The sequence below is a fragment of the Dermacentor andersoni genome, chromosome 7, assembly GCF_023375885.2.
Source record: "Dermacentor andersoni chromosome 7, qqDerAnde1_hic_scaffold, whole genome shotgun sequence".
NCBI lineage: Eukaryota > Metazoa > Arthropoda > Arachnida > Ixodida > Ixodidae > Dermacentor > Dermacentor andersoni.
In genome coordinates this window covers 53761891-53780080 of record NC_092820.1, presented here as the reverse complement: position 1 = coordinate 53780080, position 18190 = coordinate 53761891, and the positions used below count along the sequence as shown (strand labels likewise).

The following is an 18190-nucleotide window of genomic DNA, read 5'->3' as shown; positions in this document are numbered from 1 at the left end:
GTCGTCATACAACCTTCGTCGATCCATCTAAGCATCCCTTGTTTATCATTATATGGTTATGATGCTGTCATCATTCAATCGTTTTTATGGCACCGTTCTCGTGACACTGTCGCCATTGCGCCGTCGTGAGCAGAGGCTTTCATGCATCCGTTCTCATACAGTCAACGCCATTTCACTGTGGGCGTGGTCATTCCAGATCTTTCATGCGGTAGTCGTCTTACCGTCGCCACGACATCATCGTCATGTCATTCTCATGATGTCAACGTTGTTACAATGTGGTCGTGAATCTATATAATATCAGACCATACACTGTAAACAAAAAAACACCCAGATGGGCGTTTTTTGCTTGTCCTCTAGCGCATTCCCTTTTGTACATCTTTTTGCTCCCATTGAAAGGGCGTACGATAAAACTCCCATTGACGTGGGCATTAATTGGGCACACAACGCGGGTACCGTAATACGCCCACTTCACCCCCCCCCCCCCCCCTATTTGACTGGGAGGTACAATGGGAGTATTGTGAAGGAATTAAAGGCATTTTAGTTTAGGTGCGGCAAGCTCGCAGCGAAATGCATGGTGGCGCGGGTCACGCGCTTACGCAGTACCAGACGGAACACCGCAGGCCGAAATGTCGAACGCCGGCGATCAAGGCTCAAGGGAACTCGGCCGTCCGTGAGCTGCCACCCGAGCAGGCGTCGCACCTGCTCGGAGCGAACGCCGGCGTCCGACACCTTGGCCTGCGGTGTTCCGTCTGCTGCTGCATAGGCGCGGCGTACCGCCACGAAGCATTTCGCCGCGGTCTCGCCACACGTGGTCCAATCGACGGCACAGGGCCACCGCTGAATCGACCAAGTCACGCGCACACGTGGTCCAATGGCGAATGAACCCGTCACCGCACGTCTTCATTTTTTTTTCCCTTTCGCTGATCACAGAGCCCCTCTTTGCAAAGCTTTTATACAGTCGTCCTAGCTTATCGGCAGTGCCTCCGAGGCCAGCAAACGCCTTCGAGAGCAGTTGCTGCTTGCTGAAAGGAAAAATGCACGAGACACACACTGACAGTGAATAAAATTTATTTTACACCAAATGTAAGAAATATAATATGTTCACTTCCGGGCCCAAAAGAAAGCACATTTCTGCCCCAGTAAAACAATTGTCTGGATTTTAAAAAAAGAGCACTGTACATTGTAAGCATGCCAGTTGCTAGTATTCTACATGTCCTAACACAATGAAATTAGTAAATGAAAGAAATGCTAAGAAACCTTATCTCCTTTCATACTGAACTGTAACTACAGAGCCATGTGTTTGAACTGTTACTTTGTACTGACACTCCACACTTTTGCACAGACTATATATTGAGCTCGCTTGACTAAGAGTAAAACTTCATTTGGCCTAGTTGGTACATAATTCTGAACTTAAAACTTACAGCGCAAACACCTAAGACGAACCGCAAAAGGCAGATACGACACACGCTGGCGCTGACAACTTCTTTATTTCTTCGTCGTCGATGCATATATATGCCCTAGGCCACACAACTGCACAGGCGCACACATTACATTACAGAGATCTCCCAAATTATCACATATGCAAACGTAGGAACTCAAATTCAGATGGGTGCAGGGACAAAGCTATGTCACTGATGCAATTATCATTTTGCCTTTTATGTGGTAGGCCTCTAAGGCAAGCCGCGCAAGCTCATTCATGCTTTTGCCAAGAATCGACGTCCCATCAAGTCGTGCCTCACAATTTTTGCAAGAGTTTATATGCGCAACAATGTGCACTCTTCTATCTACATATTTGTTTACTTTTTGTGCATGTTCTCTGCGCGGTCCCTTAAACACATAAGGTCATCTATCAACTCAAGAAAATTGCTTGCAGGCATAGTGTTCCTTTGGCGTTTTCTGCACCGAACAAGCTTTTAAAGCTATGCTCCCGCACCTGCGGAGAGGGCAGAGGAGGATGCCAAATTCGGCATGATGCTTCATACGTGTTGTGCGCGGTCGGCGTGGTTTATACCATTCACTCTCAAGTGGTAAGACATAGCTTGGCTAGATAGGGCATTGCGTCAATGAGCGACTCAGGGAACATGCGGAACAAGTAAACAAAAATGTAGATAGAGGAGCGCACCTTGGTGCGCATATAAACTCTTGCAACAATTGTGAGGCACAACTTGATGGGACGTCGATTCTTGGCAAAAGCAAGAATGAGCATGTGCGGCTTGCCTTAGAGGCCTAACACAAGAAAGGCAGGGCGATAATTGCATTAGTAAGATATCTTTGTCCCTGCATCCATCTGAATTTGACTTCCTACGCTTGCGTATGTGATAATTTGGCAGATCTCTGTAATGTAATCTGAGTGCCTGCGCGGTAGTGTGGCCTAGGGTTTATATTGCATCGACGACGAAGAAATAAAGAAGTTGTTAGCAGCAGTGTGTGTCGTATCTTCCTTTTGTGGTTCGTCTTAGGTGTTTGTGCTGTAAGTTTAAGTTGCTTGACTAAGCCATTCCTAATTAACAGTGGCTGGTATAATGAGGCCGATCAGTGGTATTTTGCATGGACTAGCACACAAATATGATAAATGTCAAAGTACTAAATTAAGAAATTGGGACTCATCACACAAACAAGCTACATAATTTAGTGCTGGATTTCTGAGCAAGCTATTAAAAATTATTGTATTTTACGAACCAGAACCCACCTTCTGATTATGACACATGCCATAGCGAGTAACCACGAATTAATTTGGACAACCTGGGGTTCTTTAACATGCACCTGTCTAAGTACACGGGTGCTTTTGCATTTCACTCCCACTGAAATGCGGTTTTGTTTAAGACTACATTTACGAAAGTTCCAAACACGATCCCCCCTATATTTTTACAGTGGGTGCTCTTTAAATGGAGCCTCAAGGTGCCAGGGAAATTGGTTCCATTTACCAGACATTATATTTACTGAGAGGCATTGCAGAGAGCCAACCAATTATCAGGATGGTGTCCTATTTAAGCGGCAGTTTCAAAGCGATTTTCGTTTATCGAGATTCCACTGTAGTCCATAATAGTGGATGAGTTGTGTTCTGCATGGACACATTAGCATGGCTACCATGTTTAGTTGAATATTGTGCAAGCAGCAACATTTCACTGTACCCAGTGCAATATATAAAGCCAGCAATGTAACATGTTGCAAATGCAGCCACGAACAAGTACCTTCCCTGATCATATCCAATAGCAGCATCTTTAGACGAAATTAGTCATGCTTTCTCCCGTTTAAGTGCCTTGTTTTCAGAAATCAAATCCTCCTTATCACATTGACCTCAAATTGTGTCATTCCCCGTGCTGAGGTCATTTGAGATTGCATTTAATTTCCCTTCAAATAGCATATTGGTCTTATTTAAAAAGCACATGGCATCACAGTGACCACCTAGACATAGAATTCGAGCTGCAACACAGTAGCAAACATTCTGAGGTAGAAGCCTAACTATTCTTTTGAATTTGGATGCATGCTCAAAACACTGCTATGCAATTGCAGACAGGGCTGATAGTGTAGCAACCAGGACAGATTTAACGGAAAGAAAGGAGCAAAATTGTGTGAGCTTCGAATTATTATTCTCTCTGAGGAACCATGCTGTCCAATTATAAAATGGGGATCAAAATAAAGTAATTGGATAGCAAATCTGCATTTCATTAAGTAAATAAAATACTGTTCATGCTACCTTCCAGGGTGCACACTACATTCCCTTTCCTTGAATGTGAATTTGCTACCTTTCCATGGGTTGCCAAATGTATAGGTGTATTGTTGGTCAAGGGTGGTGGAATGGATATAGGTCTCAGGCTACAGGAAATATTTCGAGAAGGAGACTTGCCAGGTTGAACAACGAATGTCTCAGGCTGGAGCCATTTGGTTCTCTTGCAAAGATGTTGCCTCCAGCTTGAGACTTCCTTTGTTGGACAACTGTTGATGACTAATTTCGCCATCTTTTCATTTACCCTCGTCTTATTCAACCTATTGCTCCACGCCGAAGCTGCACTTTCTTTAAAAAATAAAGATATTAATGAGCTCAAAGGCTTTGTGCATGGCTGCATCCCCAAGTGCAAAAATTTGTTTTCAATGAATGACAGAGTTGGGACCTTTCTTGAGAATTCAATAAGAAGAACCAAAAATTAAGCTAGCAGACTGGTTATGACGACAAGTAAACATGAATTGATGTGGAGTGCCACTTCTTCATATTGCACCAGGCTTGGGGCCAGCCAGACTTCTTCCTAAAATTGAGAAAATTTTTCTAATGAAATACATATTAAGAGTATTTTCTTCATAATCTGAAAATTTAAAAACATGGTTATTTGGTTATTCATATTTAGTTGGGAACAGTGCAAAGGACACTGACGAAGTAAGGGCTTATGCAGTAATGCCACATAGTGCTGGCTGAGAACAGATTCAATTTTAGAACAGACAAACAGTCAAGTACTTTGGAATGCTTCCTAAAAGCCATAAAAAACCAAAGCAGGAAGCAGTTGTACAAAATAATGTATGTGCATGAAAAATGCATCTGATCATCGGTTCGCAGACATGTATGCCATTTGCTTGTCAGTTAACAAAACATGTGTTACACTGAAACATTTCTCCTACAATTTGGCAATTCTGTGGGCTTTCATTATTGCTCGGGTCAGTTGGTTGCTGTTGTTACTGCTACTAGTGTGCGGTGAAGTGTAATGTAGATGGGCAAGTGCTACTGACAACTATGAACAATGGCAAATTTTGCTGCACCAGGATAACGCATGCATTGTCCCGCTGCAGCGAAACTTTCCAGTAAACATTCACAGTTGTATGTAGCACTTTCCCATCTGTCTCGCCTCACACTGTTCCATCTATAGCGCTTCACCATACTGTAATATGCACCACCGACACAGAATTCTACCCTTCTGAAGTTCTTACTGCTACTTCGCACTCGTCACATTCAGGCCGCCAGGCGTACTGAGCCCAATGTAGTATAACTGCATAGACTGGCAGCTCCTGTCATGGACTTATTCTGGTGTAATGGCACCACAGAAGCAAACGAAGACAAAGACATGCAGGACACAAGTGCCTAACCTCAACTCTCGCTTTAATAAGAAAACAGACATATACAACACATAGTGACAGGAAGTGATGTCATTAATTCAAAAACAAATTCTTTGTGCAACGTAACTGAGAATGACTGATGCATTTGTCCTTTTCGTGCTAATCTGCCAAAGCTTAATTATCTTATGTACATCTGCTCATAATTTCTGGCTACGAGTTTTGATGAACACAGGAACGAACCAATCTATTTTGCAGTGCATCACTATGTGCGAATGAGAGTTATTCCACACAAACTTCATTAGCCGCAATCTCAAATTAATACAATGTGTGTATGCAATGCAACCATGACTGGATGGGAATGGATGACTGTACATAACCTCCATTGCACAGTGCACCGCCTGCAAATTGTGCTGCACGCAACAAATTAATTTGTTTTCCTGGCTTGTCTTTTTTTCTCATCAGAGCAAACCTCTCATCACATGTTTCATACAGAAAAAAAATTTGCCCGTAGAGACCAGCTGCACAATTACCCATGAAAATTACAAATGCATACGAAACAACTGCCACTTTTTTACTTCATCTCATTCATTATATTCCATATTCATGCCTAATTTAGTTGCACAAATCATTGTTTTCTCAGGCCCTTGTTAGGAGAGTTTTGTGCTGTAATAAAAGGCAGAAGCCAAAAAAAGGAAAAGGTTGGTTGTGGTTGAAGCACAATATGCATCTAGTGAGCTAGGCCGCAAGCGTTGTGTAGTCTGCTGCCACCATAAAGCCGTGCCTACATTGGACAGATAGGATGCTCTATTAATGCGAAATCAGGGAAATTGAGGGAGTCTGAGTCATCCGTGTGAAACAATCCTCCATCACACAATGTTAAATACTGCAAAGAATGTGACTGCGGTCCTGTGTTCCACAAAACTTGCGTTGTAGCCAGGTATTACGACCTGACAACATGCAAGGTAATTGTGGCTTGCAACATTTAAGAAGAATGACGAATGTATCAGTGATCCATTAGTTGCACTGCATAAAGAATTTCTTTTAACAGATATCATCACATCATGTCTCCACCTGTTGATAAATATTGCCTGTTTCCTTATTTTAAAGCTTGAAATGAGATCCGGTGCTTGTGTCATGTGCATACATATCTTTGTTTACTTTTTGTGGTGTCATTACACCAGAATTTATATAACCAAATGGCCACACATTGCTTTTGTCACGTTATAGTGGTGCTTGCAAAGCCTCCCAAACAGCAGCCTATTTGGTCAAAACATGCTTTTGTACATATGCTCTTCCAAATAGAAAAGCTATCAAGAAGGTAACAAGAATCAAGAGCATTAAGTTAAATCCACTGCAATGCTTTACTTTTTTGCCTTTATTCCTTACACCTAAGTGGATAAGAAAGAGTGTGAATGTTACAGAAATGCACTAAATAAGTTGTTGAAATTATGCAAAAATGTTAACGCAACTAAGCATAGATTTATGTGCAATAATAGACACCGGTCTCAGTTTCTTTCCTTCTGACACAAACATAGTATATCTTATTCCTTTGGCATGAAGGAAAGCATATGTAGACCAGACAAGCTTATATTTGAATGAGAGCCTTCACGATTAAGCACCACTATAATGTGACCATAAGAGTACATACACTGTAAACAGTGCAGATGACAGCCCAAATTTCATAAGTGCAACATGTTAGCGAAAGCAGCAACCATTAACCCAGAAACTAATCAAATCCCACAAAATAACAAGAAAAAAAACATTAATGTGTCAGCGCAGCACCTGTTCTCTGAAGTTACAGAAAAGTGGTATGCTTGTTAACAAACCTGAAACCACGGCACATTTGTATCTGACCACCCCCTGCCTCTTTATGTGCTTTCGTGCCTTTGACAAGGCATTACTGGATATTTATTTGCTTGTCTGTTGCAAAAACACATCAATTATTAGTCAGTGCACAGTGCACCATGCCATTTATCTATGTGGACTCACTTTGTGTCCTTAGCACTGCTCTCACCTATTCAGAACTAAGGATTGCAAAAAGACTTGTTCTACTTAAATCTACATGCCTTAATATGTGGGTTCTGCAGTTGAAATAGGGTAATTATAAGTAAAATGCATGACATGTTCTGATGAACTTTGTTTTCATAATCTAATTGTTTATTTGGGCACATAACCAGTCAGATCATTTGTACTAAAACAAGAAAACAAATTCAACACACTGGTTTATACTGGTTGGTGCTCTATTGACTTTAGTACACACATTGAACAAATGACAGGCAGTGAGAAATACCAACAACCACTAACTTCCACACGGCATTATTGGTCACATGTGCACGATATAGCTACAAAAACCCAAACGAAAGTAGACAAAGAAAAAAGTACATTTTAACAGAAAAAGAACAAGACAAAAAAACTTCTTTTGGTAGCTAAGTCACAATCAAGGTGTAAATGACAGCTATAGTTTGGCAAGCACACATGTAGTCACTTTGCTCAGTTCCTCGATATCCCAATTTCTTGTTTGACAGCAACACCAACGGGACATCTACGCATATCTATTGCACATGCCATTTTTGCTCGCTCCAAAATCCTTTCGTGGTTATTCATTTAGTACCTGCTTCGCCTGTACTGGCATTGCAGGGGGGGGGGGGGGGTATACATTCTGTGTAACGTAACTTACATTCAAATCAAGCACACAAAGCAGGGAGGGAATTGTCTTTGAAAACTATGCAAACAATTGCAGGCTTAAAAACCTTGCAGTCCCTTTGGTATAAGGAAAAAACAATGTGAGGCATCACCTATAAGTAAAAGGAAATTATTAAACCTTTTTAGTGTAATCTCTTTCTTGTGAGGTATGATGATAGCCTGATATGAATTTCTCTATCTCTACATGTTTGGAACAGTATATGCTTGAAATAATTTTAACTGAAGAGATTTCCCAGTCTTTTAAATCCTGCCATTGCAGCTTACCCTTACTCTCAGTAATACAAAGCCTTTTAGTATGACTTCCTATTACAAATCTAACTGCCCTATTTTGAACATTTTCAAGCAGACCAGCTGACTCAATATTATGGGGATTCTAGCAAACATGTACTTATTTGATTAGTGAATGCACATATGCAAAATACAGCTGTTCTTTGAAGTTTTCGGGAAGCCAACATGTGTATGGGTGGACACACGACAGCTACTAGACCGATAAGCATCGTGGCCAACCAAAATTAAGTTTATTCCTATATGGGCGGGCGCGGCGGAGTGTGAGCAGACAATGGTTGGCTTTTTCTGGAGTCATAGAGAAAGGAACCCCAACATAACGAATGCACTAAAATCAGCAATTTGGTTTGTTGTACTCAGATTCGACCGTTTAGTCAAATAAGTACATTTGCAAATGGATTGTTTTCCCACGGAAAGGGCCGCAGTCAGAAAACACAAATCTGAATGAGAAAAGAATTTTGAATTTGAGAGTCAGCGACTAAAGATACGGTTTCACGGTGTGTTAACGATACCTTCACATAGGTAGCATGAAGCAAACCCAGCCTTGCTTTCGCATCCACCCTGTCCTCTTTGATACTGCCACACACAGTGGAACGACACTATCATGAAAAGTGCTGGTAGTGGAGGCGAATGCTTTGTCTGTCTCAAACTTCAATGCATCTCTGAAACTACAGATTATGCAACCCCGTGTACTAAACACGTGGGAAGACTGCACATAATACCACGCCATATCAGCACGTCTAGTCTTTCCACACGCAGCAGATCACCTCTAGAACAGGGTGCGCAGGCTGCAGATGTGCTCAGCTGCGCTCACAGCCATGGCGCTAGAAAAGAAGACGCACGGACTCGGCCCTTCTGAGGGCCCCCTAAAAGCTCAGTTTGTCATTTTTTGTTTCTGTAATAGGCTAGTGATAAAAGTGAATTTGCTTCATGCCAATGGTAGAAAAATTATGAAAGTAGAACATTTTATTACTTTTCACCCCTCTCAGTTGGAATATCGTGCAAATGCATAAGCAGCCATTTTTGCCTTGTTTCATCTAAGATGTTTTTTTCATGCTGAAAGAAAGGCATGTGTTTAAAAAATAAGCTTGGTGGCAACATGTAAAGGAATTGTGTAATGTCACAAGGGTTCCTGAAATCAAAATATATTTGTGATTTCTTTGCGACTGGAACACTCAAAAGGAAAACGACCTTTTAAACAGACTAAAACAAAGCCACAGCACATGCACCCATACTAAGCCAGGGACTGTATCAAGCTGATATGAGAAGACTTTCAAGAAAGAATCTTTCCCGGTTTGGTAAAATTCTTAAAACAATGGTTAATACCTGGCCCCACGCCTTAAATCTAGAAGGAATAAAGTTCTTAAGCTACTCTGTGTTCTTTCTTGAACCCAACAAATGTGCCTAGAAAAATGGGTCAAGTCTACATCTTGCCGCATCTGTGGCAAGGTGTGAACAAAAAACTCGCTTTAGCTGGCTGCAGTGCTCCCTGCGATGAATATTCAGGCAGAAAATTGTTACCCCAATATGACTGTGCACCCAAGAAAACCAAATGTGGTAGACTACATTAATGCACATGGAAAAATTTTTAGTCCATGCTTGCTGGCACCCCGTGTCTGTATTGGCCTCTAGGAGAATTGTGGCCCCCACGTGCTGGAATATTTCCGTGGCATAGAAAACATTGTGTGATACCAGCTATCAAGTGCTACCATCAAGTAGCTACCAGCTACCAGCTATCAAGCTATCAAAAGAGCTATAGGCAATTTTGCTGCAATAACAGTACTGTTTTTATAGCATTCGTTGTGGGGAGTGCGGCTTGCCCCTTTTGCCGGAGTTCTTGCTGAACGGCGATTTATTATCAGTTTGTTATATGTGGAACTTGAACAGCTTATATTTTTGTCTCCTCAATCCACACTTCTGCTGCACTTTTGCCAGCATCTCTACACAGGGTGTCCTGACTGAGGTCATACCAAGTAAGCACGCTACAAGCCTTGTGTGCATCGTTTTCATGACTCTTTCGATGACCAAATTTCATTTTCAGTGACTTTATCAACTAAGTATCTAGCGGCAGCTTGAACATGGGTACTCATGAGAACTCGCACCAGGCTTGGTCAAATACGTCCAGCACTGCAGCACTGAGTAGTGAACCATGCTGTAAGAGTTGGCAACTAAATTGCCACCTTGTGATTGAAACTTTTTATCCTTACAATCAAGGCTTCAATTGCCCAGCCAGCGAGCTGCAGCAATGGTGTGAACTATAGTCATCTGATGTCACATTCTATGTCATAGCGATAGCAGGTGATCCCTCCAGTGGTGGCCCTCAAGGCCAACAGGCATCCCTTTCTATGCACGTGCTTGTGTAGGACTGGGGAGATGGTGCCAGTTGGTTCTTCAGCATTAACACTGTTCACGCTGTATCAGGAACACATTTTCTTACTCAGTGCAATAGCCCTTGAACCTACATAATTGCCAATGAGTCCTTTGTCGACCAACCTTTCCTTTGCCATGTCATTTGCTTCTGCCTTGATGTCACAGCAACTTCAGCTATATGAAGCAATGATGGTGTTTGAGTACCCACACAGCCTTGCAGCTTTCCAACCTGAACATTGCTTCATTAAAAGCTGACATGATTTGGTCTCAGCAGACAGATCAGAGTTAAAAAGAAGCCTTAAACTTCTTTCAAAGTCATTCTAACCTTGTCAATAATCCCGTGCCTTTTGATGTGTTATTCAGCATTGTCCAAAGCAAGTCGGCTCTTAAAAATCAAAATAACAACTTTTGTGATGCCACCTACTAGGCTACCACTGTCTCTTCAGCCAGCCTGAAGTGTCTTGCCGCCATCAAAGCTGGAGTGCAAAAAAAACGACAAAGAAAAGTGTGGCAGACAAAATGCTCATGGAAATCTATATGTTTATGGACTGTTACACTGACTGAAAAAGATGGTGGCTTCCCAATACAGTCTTGATGTACGTAGCTGTTTCACTCACGAATAAACAGCCAGTTGCGCAGTCCTGCACAAGCACAGTATACAGATGCCCATGGATTAAAATTTGTTGTGTGTACATGTGGTACAGTGTACCACATTTCATGTTCCTGAGGCTGCAGTACACTGGGAAGACTGGTTGCAACTTCAATAGTAGGCCCTTAGAGTATTGCAGCCCTTTGTTTATATTTTGCTGCAGATTGTATCAAATGCGAATGCAAACTGTTTTGCAGGACACGTCAGTTCAGTTCAAGCAATTAGACAGAGTAACCCGAGAAATAGTTTAAGCCTCGAAAAGGTCTTAATACAGTCCCTAGTTTAGTACAGGTTTTCGCCTGATGTTCTGGCTTCTACGGTATAATGCTGTTGCTTGCTAGGTACTGGTGGTGTGATGTGCACACTCTCTTGTGTTGCTATAACGACAACTTGTAAAAAGGATTTTCCTTCCTAACAAACATTTGGATACAGTGCCTGTGAGCTTATCTTTTAACCTGCTTTTCATTTGATCTGTGCATTTACATTGAACGTAAACTAGAAAATATCAGTACTGAGAATCACAAAAGAACACACCTGTGTAACGATTCTGCCGAGATCGTTGGAGTGGTCCAGCCACAGGATGCAACGCAGGTAGAAAGGCCTCCTGAGTTAAAGCAAAATAACAATCGTTGTAAGATGCGAATAAAAAATTTTATTCTGTGAGGCTTTCGGCATGTATACTAATTACCACATTTGTATGTAAAATAGTTTTGCATAATAGCTGAGCAAGGTTAACGTCTCGCCCTGTGACTGTCCGCCAATGCTACTCATGGCAATGGTGGCAAATATGGCACATCCTTTCAAATGGAACTTTTGTGGGTTACATGAATTTCAAAGAACTTAGGTTTACATAACACCTGTGGTTAGAAGGGTGTCTTGCATGCAGCACCAATGCCACAAGTGGCACTCCTTAACACTTCCAGGGCCGGACTTAGGACATAAACGATACAAATGTGCAACAAAGTGAACAGGTGGTTAGCTGCTGCTATAACTCAAAGATTGCATGCATCATGTAGATGTGAATGCAGCTCCCATCAGGAGCGAGTTGCCCTTTAGTGCACTTCACTTCTCTTCCTCTTTTGTCTTCATTGCATGTTGGTGCCATATAGTAATAATGAACAAAAATTAAGCACTTCAGTTCCCATTCTTGTTTTACTACATGCTGTAAAGTCATCTAAGTGCGCTTAATACTCTTAAGAATGTACTTTAGCCATCTTGTCAATATTTTTCGCTTGGCTTCACTACACCTTAATGTAGTGCAAATTCTAGACAATGCTTACAAAAAAACCTACTCCACACAATAACACCTCCAATTAAGAGTACACAGTCTATGGCTTTGAGATGTGTACATACATACTTTATACATGGTTACAATGAAAATATAAGTGGCTGTTCTAATACGCACACTTAGCATACTGCATAACAGTCACCTGGTTCTAAAATGGCTTTTTGTTATCACACATAGGACGGCCACAACTATAAATTTAATTCTGGCAGTAACTTAAGCCACGGCCAAAACCTTCATAGTGCAATCAATGAAAATTTTCGAATTTAGAGCAGTTAGACATAAACAGGGCAAGTAGTTTTAAAGTGTTAAATAATGAACTGTTATGGAATATGGCGGTAGAAGGCCATGCGCCTGAAACATAGGTACTGTTTATCATATAAGCACATTCTTATATTTTTGCTTACTTTCCTAGGGATTGCATCAAACAGTTTGCTTGTGTAAATTTTGCTTCATGGCTGTATCGTATTAGCCCTTATCTTTTCACATTTGGCTTACTGCAGCTTTATGCACATGCATAAAGCTACTACTGCTACCACTTTCTACACTACTACCTACTACCTACACTACTACCTTCAGCTGAAGGCCAAGCACTATGCTGTCCAACATACATGCATTTAACAACACCGAACAGTAGACAGAGAATGAGCAACTCTTTTAAAAAGTGCAGTTCTTTGGAGACACATTGATATATATCTGGAAAACAGAGATATATATCTGGAAAACAGGTTGATCGGTCTGCCTTTTTTTTTTTCACCAGCAACAGAAATTTTGTTATTAATACTCGTGCAATATAGGATGACGCTGTGATGTGTGATATGATCCTGAGTTGAAAAGCGCAACTTCTTTGTGTGAATTTGGCACCTAGAATTCAATACTAAATATCTGTACCCAATACGCAATGGCACAGCAGCAAAGTAATTAAACATTAAACAAGTTCAGGTATCCAGAGCACAGCGCCAGCTGTTGAATAACAACATTGCACAAGCATCGACTATATAGATATAGCGTAGTATGTGCACCGCAGGCGTAGTGGCGGCCTCAGCAAAGAACACAGGCATGGAGCGACGCGCCCGTATGACCTATCACCGGCAATGCTATCGCGTAAATTGATATATCTCGTCACGGCACGGGCACCGTTCTCTGCCCGCCGAGGTGCCGGCGCCACTGGTACTCACCTGCTTCGGCCGCCGAGGTTCAAGTGACGACGTATCCAGTAATCTGAACCCAAGCAGGACACCTGTTACCGCCAAGCAGTACGCTAACAATAAAGAGGTTCATATACTCTGACCGGCAGCTCATGCGGCGTTGACCCGTAGTGCCGTTGGAAGCTCACCACACGCTTTTAATACCACAGTCGCGCCGCCGACATTTCACGCCCGTAGATCAAAGTCGACGGGCGCAGGCTCTACATGCTACGTGCCGCAGTCGCGCACTGCCTGCACAATCAACGACGTGGGCGCGAAGAGACACAGACGATAGAAAGGAGCGTACTGGCAAATCTGCACAATGCGCGCTAAGTGGGCGACCTACTGCACACAATCGCACGAGCTAGGGGATTGGCGCCACGTACGCGCCAGCTATAGCAAATACCGCGCACAAAGAAGCGCCGCCGGTTCTCGCTCAAATGATCGCTGTACAAACACTCACACACGCGCACCGCAGTAAACCCTTAACGAGCCGCCACATTTTCAGGCCGCGGTTAGGCGGCGAAGCTTAGCTCACCTCGCACTGCACGTAACTATTATGGTAGTGGCTTGCGCTTCGGGGATCATGTCGAATGCTCACATCCGCCCAATTAAAGACGCGGCAAAGTCCCTCATTATATAAAATCCTAATTTTTAAGTACACTCGCTTGACTCTGAGCACTCAAGTCGCCTCGATTACGACAAAGCTCGAAGAAACACAGTGATCGTGCAAAATGGTTCTGGACGGCCAACTGTCGCGCCATGTTGTACCGAGCCCTTCAATAAGTCATATCAGTGCGTCTCCTCACTTAGAACACATGCACACTCATAGAACATGTAATAATCGTTCAAAGTCACTTACCGTGGAGTCCTGGGGGTTCAAAGCAGTGAGAAACATCAACCACGGTAGAAGAATGTGCCGTCGCTGGCAAATGGCTGCTCGATCGCAGCTTTCAACGCGCGCGTGCGCGCTCCGAAGGCTGGTGTTCCTCCGCGCGTAGTTCCGACTTCGGCGTCCTCTGCAGCACCAAGGCGCGGCTACTCCGAACAGAAAAACAGCGCCGACACACATTGCGCGGGATATTTCGAATCTGAATGCAGAAATAATCCTACTGAAATTGTCGCTGCGGCTGACTGCCTTGTTGGTCATGGCTGAGTTATTCTTTTCTCTGTTTGGCTCGTCTCAATTTCCCCTACGCCACCGTTATTCCTTGAAAACCCCCATTTTACAACCGCAATGCCCCTTCAAATGGGGTCGGGGGTACAATAATGGTTCTAGCTTATTTTACTTCTTCTCGTGGGAGTACTCATTTTAAGCTAGGGGGGAAAAATGGCATATCAACTGTTAAAACGCCCATATGGGCTCATTTGTGTTTACAGTGATAGTTCATATTGACTGTGGGGGTGGAGCGCAAAGGATACAGTGCTGATCGCTCTTTTTCTATTTCCCAGGTTGGCTGGAGACCCAATGCTACTACAAATGGGCTGTAGTACAACGTTTCTTGGACCAGCCCATCTGCTTCCATCTTCAGTGCTATGCTACTTGCGAAGAGCATTCTCATCACCTCTGCTAAGCTGGACATCTGAACTTCGTCCCATCTGTTGGCAAGTCGGACCACGTGTGATGCCATCGTCGTCGACGAAGCGCAGCTCGTAACTGAGCCGTGGGCGTTTCCTATCATATTAGCTGTGGCGATGGTGCGCAAAGGACACGGCACTTATCACTCTTTCTGTGTTTCCCAGCTTGGTTTCCTTCTCTACGTTACTCATTTTGCAATGCGCTCTTTCCGCTACTGCCAATCTACAAATTTGTGTGTTCATTTGCTGTTTTTTCCCCTATTTCGGAAAGCCATAGACCTGTGTAGTTGCAAAGATGCCGCGTTGTTGTGAATGTTGCTCTGTGATAGATGAAGGCGAATTGTTTCTGACTTGTTCACAATGTGAATTTTCGTGTCATAACAGTACCTGCTCTGACGTTTCTGAAAGGGCCATTAAGGGCAAAAGAGATCAATTCAAAAATCTTGGAAGTGCGAGTCTTGCAAACCTACAGGAAGTACCAGCTCCTCCTCTGCCAAAGCGTGTAAGAATGAAAATAAGATAATAAGAAACGCTGATATGGACCAAAAACTAAACTTGCTTGTTAGTCTGCCAAACAAGGTCGACGGGATCAAACAGCCCTTCCAAACACTTTCCGATCACTTTGATGAAATTCAAAGAAGGCTTTAGAGCCACGGAAAGGAATCAAGCACTGTCAAACGTAAAGCAGAAAAACTAGAGAAGTACGCTTGCGCTAGGGAGCTGGATCAGATTCAGGCTGACATAGACGCACTTCATAGGCTCCAGGCAAAGCAAGGAAAAACGCACAGAATTATTGTCCGCCTTGCACTGCAGGAACTGAGGGATGCATGAATTGCCAAAAGGCGAGCATTATTGGACAGCCAGGGCAACTTCTTTATTGAAAACCTAACCTCTAGCTCGAGGAAGCTCCTTGCCACTGCCAAAGAATGGGCAAAAGAGGCGACATACAGGTTCGTGTGGCACTCAAATGGAAAAGTTCTCATGCGTAAGGCAAACGGTGAATCAGAAAATGTGAAGGATTAAAATGATTCGTGCTCTCTTAGAATGAACGCCAAGTTCTTGCTGCTATCATTCGACTCTCTGGCGAAATGAATCATTCGGGAAATATTGGCAAGAAGGATAGGTTCGCGTCCTTGGCCACTCAAAAGAAGGGACTGTCTTTCATACATGCTACCTGAAATAATTTTTTTTCTGATAGAAATAGTCAGTGCGACGTAGTCATGCTAAGGAACACGTGGTATTGCTCTGATGATGTCTCTCGCCTGCCTCGCAAAAAAGTATTTCATAAAAACCGAACATCACGTCATGATGGGGGAGTATCTGTTTTTATATATGATTCTCTATCACGTGTACTGTTAGCCGAGTATTCTTGTACGACAAAAAAAACATTTTTAAATGTTGTGTGTCCAAACACCAGGTGTACTATATGGAGTATGTTTCCGCCCGCGGGATGGTTTATTGGAACCCTTTTAAATTTTAGAGCGCATGCTAGAATTTGCCTCAGAAAACAAAGATAAAGTGGTCTTAGGAGGAGACTTCAACATTTATATGAGTTCCGATAATGCTAGAGAACGGATATTTCACAGAATTTTTGTGTCAAGCGGATGTATAAATGCAGTTCAAACTTTCACGAGAATAACAGAAACTACGAAAATAACTCTTGATCTAATTATAACGAGCTATAATCCATTCTTATTAACTAGTGGAGTCTTAAATTGTCCTCTTAGTGACCACGTGCCAATAGTTATGTATATCCACGCAAGAGCAAACGAAGCCGAAAACGATGACAGTGAAAAAACATTTCAGACAATAAACGAGTTCACATTAACTGCCTTTCAAGATGTCTCGAGACAAGTATCTTGGAAGGAGGTTTTTCAACAAATGGAGACAGAGCCAGCATACATTTTCTTATTAAAGAAATTATCAGTTGTTTATGCGAAACATTTCATACACAAGAAAAGAAACCACGAAGCTTATCGAAAACCTTGGATCACCAAAGAGCTTCTAAAAAATAAAGAAAAGCGATAAGCTTTATGCCACGTTTATATCTCGGAACGGCGAGGATCTGAAATGCTTCAAAATTTTTAGAAATGAGTTAAGAGTTAAATACAAGAAATCGCTATTATTTACGTACATTTTCTTCATGCGAGAAACATACAGATAAGATGTGGAACAAGTTAAATGAGCTAATGGGACGCAAACAGAACACTGAACCTATAAAGAACATTTCTGTAAACGGATGCCTATTAACCGGAGATCATTTATTTAACCCATTTAATGATTACAGACACTGATTTTCATTCATCACAAAGTCCACCGTATACATTTCAGTTCCCTGCAACTATGCACATCACTTTTTTTTCAAGCGACAATCCCTACCGAGGTTTGTTCAGTTTTTATCAAACTGAAAAGTTCATGTAGCTGCGATGCTGATGGCCTCCAAATACGACCTATCAAACATGTCATTTTTGACATTGCACCTATGTTAGCTGATATCTACAAATTATGCTTAACATCAAGTACATTTCCTGAAAAAATTAAAATCGCAAAAGCAATTGTGGTATATAAGAAAGGTGACAAGCTCGATATGAAAAAATTACCGCCCGATATCTATTCTCCCGCAGTTTTCTAAAGGTGTTGAAAAAATCATTGTTAACCAATAACATCTTTCAGCAAGAAAGATAAACTAATGACAGACGCTCAATACAGTTTTCAACAAGGTAACTCAACAGCACTAGCACTTGTAGCACACAAAGAATATACACTGCAATACTTCTAAAATAGTTTACTTGTAAGTGGTCTATTCATAAGCTTCACAAAAGCGTTCGACTGCATAAATCATGACCTCCTAATACTTAAGCTTGAATGATATGGCATCAGGGGCCTTCCTCTTCATTTACTGACATCCTACCTTAGAAATCAGCAGCAATATGTGTCTATATACACTAGCATATCATCTGCATGACAAATACAAACATGTGACCCTCGGGGAAGTATCCTTAGTCCATTTCTATTTAACATCTACATAAACGACATAGTTCTTATCCACCGAGAAGCAAAATTCATAAACTACACAGATGATACAAGCGT

At 42.2% G+C, this 18190-nt stretch overlaps 1 protein-coding gene and 1 long non-coding RNA gene across 2 annotated transcripts in view; both read right to left on the bottom strand.

Annotated features, from left to right (window-relative positions):
* The window catches only part of LOC129385867 (uncharacterized), a 63744-nt gene that overhangs the window by 4654 nt on the left and 40900 nt on the right, over nt 1–18190 (bottom strand). The gene's annotated exons all lie outside the window — the stretch shown is intronic.
* On the bottom strand, nt 1052–11951 carry LOC140219256 (uncharacterized). The gene is made up of 2 exons (XR_011895392.1): nt 11585–11951; nt 1052–4244 (listed from the first exon to the last, which is right to left on the bottom strand). It is a non-coding gene; the product is annotated as an uncharacterized lncRNA (long non-coding RNA).